Source organism: Aplidium turbinatum, chromosome 16 (genome assembly GCF_918807975.1).
Source record: "Aplidium turbinatum chromosome 16, kaAplTurb1.1, whole genome shotgun sequence".
Classification (NCBI taxonomy): Eukaryota; Metazoa; Chordata; class Ascidiacea; order Aplousobranchia; family Polyclinidae; genus Aplidium; species Aplidium turbinatum.
In genome coordinates, this window is record NC_137487.1 from 2,989,361 (window position 1) to 2,998,369 (window position 9,009).

Below are 9,009 nucleotides of genomic sequence, written 5' to 3' on the forward strand. Positions count from 1 at the left end.
TCGTCTCGTCTACTCATCGTCTACTCAAGTCCATCGAAAATTCCTAGATGGTTTGCCTGTTTTGAAGACATTATCTGATACAAGATGGTCAGTTAGATATGATGCAGTTCTTCTTCTATCGAGTCTTCTAAAGTTCGTTGATACACCACAGATTGACACATTCTTCCGCAACGGAGTTATACACTGACAGGTTCCACCTACTGCACCGTGTTGAAAGCCGAGGGCAAACAAGAAGGTGATCCGCTGCATAGGCGTAGCCAGGGAGGGCGAAAGGGGCCATGCCCCCCCCCCAAATTTTCCAAGTTTGGATTCCAAAATTGAGCCCTTTGTTGAAAATTTAATAAAGTTTGTAGAAATTTATATCGTTTTCCAAGACATCTGGCTATTAACACCCCCAAGGACTTGTTTTAGACACACAGAAAGACACCAATAAATTTTGCAAATCGTAAATCGCGCAAAATTTACGCGATTTACGTTTCTTTGAACTAATTTATGGAAGCAATTTCAGAATGGCTTACTCTGTTGGGTTTTTGTGTAGTTATTGAGTTTTTGTGTAGCTGAGTTTTTAGTGTTCTCTAATTTTAGCTGCAGCTTTTGCCCGTTCGTGTGTAAGAGTTATCTTTAATAAGTTAATAGCTGTTTATCTGCTAACAAATTTCATACAAATATTACTCTAAAAGTGTTTTCAGAAAGCACTATAATCCATTATTTGAGTGTAATTTTTCAAAAATTTTCCGGGGGAGCATGCCCCCGGACCCCCCCTACAATACGCGTGCCTTCGGCACGCTCTCACCCCCCTACTACTTTTATTGCTTCAACCCACCAGGATACGCCACTGCACATCAAGTGGCGATGGCTTTAAATCAAACACTTTGTTGTTCTCTTCAATTCATCAAATATTTGGCTCCCCCCAAAATTTTTCTGGCTACGCCACTGGTCCGCTGTTTGGGGCTCGGTGCCACAGATACATGCAACTGGGCCCGTGTCGTAGCCCCACTCCAACATTCATTTTTAGCGAAAAATGTCACTTGATAAGGGCCCCCACTTTCAGCTCAGCCCAGGGCCCCATACACCCTTAATCCGGCCCTGCCCTGAGGTCATTCTGTGAAGAGGAGACGAAGTGGAATTGTTAGGTTTTCAGACCGTTTGTAACACTAGGTCCCTTTTTACCAAATACACTAGTTAGTTAGCCATAAACTGTGACTGTTGTGGAAAATTGGCCACTAACAAAACACTGCAGTTGCTTTTGAGATAAAGAATGTGTTTGAGCATGTTTGTTATCGAAAAGAGAAGAAGCAACTGCGACATTTGTTATCATAAGCAAATATATTCATGATGCTTTCCAATATTTTGTCCTTAATTTAATGTTGCCCAATTTTGGAAGAAAATGCTTCAGAAAATGTTTCAACAGATTTGACAATTGTTCAGTGACCAGAGGCTTAATAGCGTTGGATTCCATCATCATAACTCTTCAATAAATGAGAACAATAAATAAATCATTTTCATCCTCTGGTTTCCAGGGAAAAGACTAGAACATCACACGCCCAGGGCGAAAGAGAAAATTGAATTGAGTCCTGTCTTTGTCATGAGTTACCAAGGGGTGTGGGGGGGACTTATATACCAGTCCCAGGTATAACCTGTCCCCCCCCACCCCCCATGGTAACTCATGACAAAGACAGGACTCAATTCAATTTTCTCTTTCGCCCTGGCCGTGTGATGTTCTAGGCGTTACCGGTTTCCGGATGTTTAATTTTTGATGAACCCTTCAGACAGGTAGGTCGTCGAGGTTTTCCTTTAACTAAACAAGCTTCCTCGAACTTTGTTTTGAATTACCTCTCCCTTGTGTAATAACGTTTTGTTGGCTCTACCAAAATTAATTACAGAATATTGAAGATGGGATTAAAATAATGAAAAGTATATTAATCGCAATGTTGATAATAGGACATAGCCTAGTATCTTACTTTACAAGCAATGTCACATAGCCTACCTTGCTCAATTTTGTGGAAAGGTCAGAGATATGGGCGTTCCAGTTTAATTTGTAGTCCATCGTTACTCCAAGCAGTGCCGATCTTTGGGGTGTGCAAACCATGAAATCGCACAGGGCCCGCAAATTAGGGGGCCGCAAGTTACTCAGAAAATGCAGTAATTTTTGTCATTTCTAATGGGAAAAATTCTATTCGATTCACAAGCAAGTAGCCTACCGGTATCCTTGAAGTCAGTTGCGGCTTTAGGGTGAGGCAAGCGATGAGATTGTCACGTCGGGCCACCTTTACAAGATTTTAGGCCACCCACGACATTGTTTATAACCAAATTTTTGTTGAACATCTCTCAGAATGCACTAAATTTAAAGTAAGCTTAATTTTTCAAAATTTTTAGGGGGAGGCCCTCAAGACCCCCCGCCTCTGGGTGTAACACGCCGTCAGGCTTCGCCCGCCGGCCGTCAAAACCCCCTTCCCTTTCAAAATACCTAGCTACGCTACCGAATTGGATCATTGTCATTGGGGCCAGCAAAGCATATTCCGCACAAGACCCGAAATACCCTAAGACCGGCACTGCTCCAAGAGATTTTATTTGATCAGTTTTAGGCTATTAGTTTTTTGGCCGTTTAAAATAAGAAAAATTTTGCGACAGAAGGATTTTTACAAATGGTCATAAAATTATATTTAGTCCTAGTGTAATTGATCGATAATTAATTTATTGCTTCTTATCGGCCTCTTAAATAGCCTATCTTTAACATGCTTTAACCGCAGCTGTAAATACAACAAGTGAAAGAGTGTCACCCAAAAAAATCTACATTATTATTTTTCATTAATTAAAAAGGGGTTTGACACATTTAACCTTAAATAAACGTAAAGTTTGTAAGGGATCCACGTAAAGCAGATACTTATGCGTCGAAAATTTAAGAAAAAAGTAGGTAGAATACCTTAACATATTAACGTCCACTTTGTAGAGTACAAGTCATGGCTGGTACAAGTCAATTCAAAGAGAAACAAGAATTTATTTGTTAAACTGCCATGTTAGATCAACTACAGCATAAATAGTTTTCAAAGTTTTTCTGGTCCAGCTTCAAATTATCTTGTTGCAGATCGCGATTTTGGGTATTAAACCCTCTTCAGTACAACTTCATAAACAGCATAGTACGGTACAGTAAAATTTGCAGCAGTTCACTTTAGAAAGTAACAAAATTGTTATATGGTTGCCAAGAAACGAATTAGTCTGCGAAATTGGTCTATGAGCAGTAAAAATGACAATTTTTATGTAAATTGTGAAGGTAATTGGATCATACAATGTTCAAAGAAAATACATTAAAAGCATTCCGGGAAGTATTTAAATTCTAACAATAAAAATGGGGGTCAGTCAAGCTGACATACACCCAAATCTGGGACCAGTCAAGCCGGCCTCCTGTAGAATGATCCGAGCGAGCCGGATGCAAGATACTTCAATTCACTAAGTAAATAGGGGTTTGGTTTGATTTTTTTCTTATTATTTTTCATATCGCTCAAATGGACACAAATGTGTTTTGTAGGGTATTATGCTTTGTAGGCCTACTTGCAATGTTTTACCTTGTCTACAAGCAACGACTTGTAGTTGTAGGCTACAGCTTAGGCTACGGTAACTTATTAGAAATTATGCTAAACCGAGCTCATGACCACAGTGCATCTATGATAGGACCACTGCTACTTTAAACCACTTTCTGTGGTTTTATTTTACAACCAATTATTCGAGCTCCGTGTAGTCTCTTGTCAATTGAATGCATATTACATGGTGCCGCGATCATAGACTCATCAGCATCATCGGCCATGCCTGAATAAAGCGTCGGGTACCTAGATTCTCTTCAACGATCCATCGTCCATTGTTCTTATCAAATTTACAAAATCTTGGTTTTTCCATGTTAAATAATTCTTAACAATTTCCAAACGTGGATGTTCCCAGTGCCTCTGACCAGGAAGCCGCTCCATCATTATCGTGTGCTCAATTCCGCGCTTACGATGATGTGCCCGATAAATGTCATTTGCCTTTTTATAACAGTTCTAATGAGGGCGCCAGGGGTACACCCTGAGTGTCTCCACACTTCTTTATTGGTGCATTCGATGTTTCTAACTAACACATTTAAATTATTAGGAAAATTTGGCCGATTCATATAAGATCATATCAATCCAGTTAATTCTCATCATTCTCCGTAGGTTTTTTTTTTTTAGACTACCCACCCACCCACTAGGGTTGCCAGATGTTCACTATTTTAGTGAACAAATCACTATTTTAAGAAAATGTTTACTGTAAATTATTTTGTTAATAGTGATAGTGAACATGTTCACTATTTTGACAATTAATTTTTGTCTACAATTTTGTCAATATATTTTAGCCAATAGCAATGGATTAACCAGTGACTATACACTTCTGCTTAGAGAGTAAAATCACATGAGTCTGGTGCCAGCACGAATTCCAACAATGGAGTGTACACTGTACAGCCTAGGTAGCTGACAAACTGAAAGCCACTAGCCTGAGCAACTAACAGCCTAGAAGTTTGGCCATTTAACTGTTTGTTTATAGACTGTGTAGGCCAGCTACTCAATCATGTGTGATGTGGCTAATAAGTTAAGATCATCGCTGGAAAAGTGGACTAACTTCTTTCAGAAAGAAACTGCACCTAAATTGTTAAAATTTGTCCAGTATGCAATGTCTATTGTTTATCCCTGTATCTAATGCCAATGTTGAGAGAATTTTCAGTGTTATGGGTAACATATGGACAGATGAGCGCAGTGGTGTAGCCAAAGGGGGGGGGTTGGGGGTTACAACCCCCCAAAACACCATTTTACAGGAATACAACCAAGGCCGGTTTTAACTGATGGGGGGGCCCGGGGCACTTTTAGATCGGGGAGCCCCCTGCAAAAAATCGTTTCGCGCCTCCGGCGCGAAAAACCACCTCTGCGTCTACAGTAGCATCAATCCAGCACTGCACAGCATTTTGCAGAAACTTCAAAGGCTGAAAGGAAGAAAAAATAACATAAAATCACATTTTTTCCACGTAGGGGGCCCTTCAAAAGTTGGGGGGCACGGGATACTTGCCCCCTCTGCCCCCCCCCTAAATCCGGGCCTGAATACAACATCATTTTACAGGAATATTTATACCCACATTTTTGTTGAAAATGCTCTCAGAATGCACCAAATTCAAAGTAATTTTTCAAAATTTTCTGGGGGAGAGCCCCCCAGACCCCCCGCCACTGGGTGTCGCCTTTTACGAAGACGCTGTCGGGCTTGGCCCGCCGGCCGTCAACCCCCCTTTCACAATTCCTGGCTACCCCACTGCTTTGAGAACTTTCAGGATACGGTCGCGCGCTTTCAAAATGTTCACTATTTTGAGGAAAAAAATCTGGCAACCCTACCACCCACAGGAAATTGAAGGTAGCCTATTAAGCCTACAGTTGCATTACCAGACAAACAGAGGCTGCCTTTGGCACAAGACGCCATTGAAATTTTAAGCTCCATGGCGCGTTAGCTGGAAAACGCAACCGTCAACCCAGCAAAATTAAAGTGCCTCTGAGAGGTAGGCTAAATAAATTAGCTAAATTTACCTAAGATACCAACAAGATGACACTAACAAACTTTCCTGACCAGCAAATCGTAAAAATATATTAACAGGCCACCAAGTTACACGCTTGCAAACTTTCGTTGATATTGGCGAATTTGGCACTCATTCAATTGCGAAAATAAAAACGGCAACACCGCTGTGACGTCACCGTAAGGATACATTCTTTCTCTGTGGTGACTTGGTAAGGTATAGTACGACTACTGCAAAACGCGAATGTGTGGGGCTCTGTTGGTCTAAACTAAAGCATGTACAGATTAAAAATTAGCGAAATGAAAAAGTGAACTTATTATTACCATCAGGTTTCGATCAAATAGGTTGAGTTTATTTTTTTATCAAACAGCGTCTCAATGGGGTTGTGCGAAAGGATACCACGAAACCGCTAGCGGCGGTACAACTGGGTCCTTCTAGACGAGAACTAGCCTTGCGCAGCATAGGCCTATAGACGATGCGTTGTACAGCGCTTGGTTATGCGTGGGCGAAAGAATAACTTAAAATATGATTCGGATATGCATTGTAGTTATCAAAACATGTTTGTTTTTAGAAGGTTGGAACGCAGAGTGATACAAAAATAAGAAAAACATCTCATAAAGTTACAGAATTCTCATAAAGTTGCAAAAGTGCTTGTAATTAACTAACTGTACAGTAGAAGGTTGACACAGCTTACAGGTTAAAGTTGTGGAGCCAGTTTCAAGATTATTTTCCTGAGCGTAGATGAGCTGAAGTCATCACAGTTACAAGATAGGCAGCAGCTACAGTGCCGACAATGCCTTTCTCTTTGCACTGAACAACTGAGCACATGCTACTCAGGAAGCTAACCCTCTTCTCTTCCTGCTACATACAATACTAAATTTTTTAAAGTGAAATTAGACTGACATTTTGTATTGTCTATGAACATGTATAGTTCATATAGTGTTTTCCAACTAAAGGAAGAGCTATCAAAGAGAGGTGCGAGAACAAGTGGAAGAAAAGCCCACTTAATTCAGAGGTAAACAAATGCTATGTTACCCTTTTTCGGTTTTTGTTTTGTTAAGATAGCTAGCAATATAAGCATTTCAAGTTTCATTTAGTAGTCCTTACTTATTTGCAGGCTCTTGGATTACGACCGCAATAATGATTTCACCAGCTCCAGTAATGTGATCCTACCACCAGCAATCATGCTTGATTGGCCTCAAACTTTAGGACCATAACTGAAGATGATGCAAACAATTTGAGTCAATTAAAGGAATCATTTGTCGAGGCATAATTTGTATATCGAAGTGCAATTGATCCCACTATATCTGGCTATGTAAAGCCAACTGAAAAGGGCAACTTGCTGTTGGATGCCAATAGAATTCATGCATGCAGTTTATATTACAATATGCCGTTTGTGTATGTTACAGGATTAGTTGGAGCTGCAATGAAAAAAAATGTGAAATACACATACTGTAATTCTAGCTACACTGTAATTCTATTTGTCATATATGACGAAAAAGTCAAAATCTGTAGAAGATTGCAAGAGTGGACGTAGGGGTGAGGATGCTGATGGTGCTAGTAGCATGGAGATCACTAGGCCAACTTCTCATCTTATTGAGAGAACGAATCCTGATGTATCGGCAACCAGTGGTTGTGGGCTATTAATGCCTTTAAAGCAGTGGTTCCCAACCTGGGGTTCGCGGACCCCTTGGGGGTCCGTGAGAAAGCATTTGGGGGTCCGTGATTACCTTGATGAATTTTTACAGCAAAAACTTTACCAGCAAGTCTCAAAGAAATTCTGACGAATTGCGTGAAAGTCGTTAATTTCATCAATAGCAAAGCTGTAAACCACCATACTTTTAAAGCGCTCTGTCAAGAAGTAGGGTCAGATTACGAAGTACTTTTGTATCATTTCTGAGGTGCGTTGGTTATCTAGAAGAGAATTTTAAAAACGAATGCAGCAGCTAAAAAATGAGGTATCAACTCTTCTGAAAGCAAAAGAAAGTCCCCTCTCAAAATTGTTTGGGAGTAAAACTTTTCTATACGGCATGGCCTACTTAGCCGATATTTTCGGTCATATTAACAATGTTAATCGTGGCATTCAAGGACCAGGTGTGACAATAATTGATACAGCTGAAAAACTGAAAGCGTTTTTAGCTAAATTGCCGGTTTGAAAACACAGATTGGAAGCAGGCAATTACGCTAACTTTCCAATGTTAGAAGATCTTGATGGATGAAACTCAAAGAAAAGATACTGTTGTGATCTCCATGAGAAAAAAATTTTGCGCACAGTTAGAAACCCTTCAAATCTCATTTCAACGTTATATTAATTTAGAACACCTGCCGAACTAAGTTGAAACATGGATTCGAAATCCTTTTCTTTTTGACTTGAACAACATTAGTGATGACGATCTCAGTAAAGATGACCTAATTGATTTGAGATTAAGAGTTATTACGCATTGAATTTCATTCAAAAACTGTGGAAGAATTTTGGTGCTTACAACTACAAACCTACCCATTCTTGGCAAAGCAAGCGATTATTGTTTTGTTACCATTCAGAACCACTTAATTACCTTTGCGAGGCAGGATTCTCAGCTCTTGTTACAATAAAAACAACATCGAAATCGCCTGGACGTTGAAAATGACATGCGTGTTGCATTGTCAAAAACTCAATCACAGTTCAGTCGTTTAGTTCAGGAAAGGCAACAACAGCGCTCTCATTAAATTTGCTTATACGTTGAAAAAGTTTCGGCATGGCACTTTTGGTCAGGCAAAATTTAGGTAGGGGTCCGCAGAATTAATAATTTGTCTAAAGGGGTCCGTGACAACAAAAAGGTTGGGAACCACTGGTTTAAAGGGATGGGCACTGGTCTATTGTTACTGACACTATTGTCGCAAATCACTCGGCCGACATTTCTGAATTAGCCTCCCCCTAAATTTTTTTCCTGGGTGCGCTACTGCTGATTAGTGTGGAAGTACCCGTACTCCCATCGATTCTTAGCGAAGAATTCACCTTTGTTACGCTGATTCAATGTCATCAATCGTTGAATCAATGTGAAAATCGAACATTTTCCTACTTGAATGGAAGCTAAGGGATACAGTATTTACATTTTCTAGATGCGCGGGATTGTTCGTGCTATGTTGCAATGACGATTTGTATCGGTATTTCCTGTATTATTTCTCGGCGGACAAATATGACCGATCTAGATGGTACTTCCGCGGACATCACATGCTGTGACGGCGGACATGTCCGCCGTGAATTTCGAGGCCTGCATTTGTTTTCTTCTATAATCTCCAACAATGTAGAATGCATTTGGGCACAGGCTCCTGGTCTCGTTAATTTGAAACAGTGGATGAGAATGTTCCCATGTGGTACATGATCCTCCAACATTCACTTCAGCAATCGACTGGGGAAACATTTCCAATTGAACAACTCATTTATAACAAAATTTATACTACACTTAGTA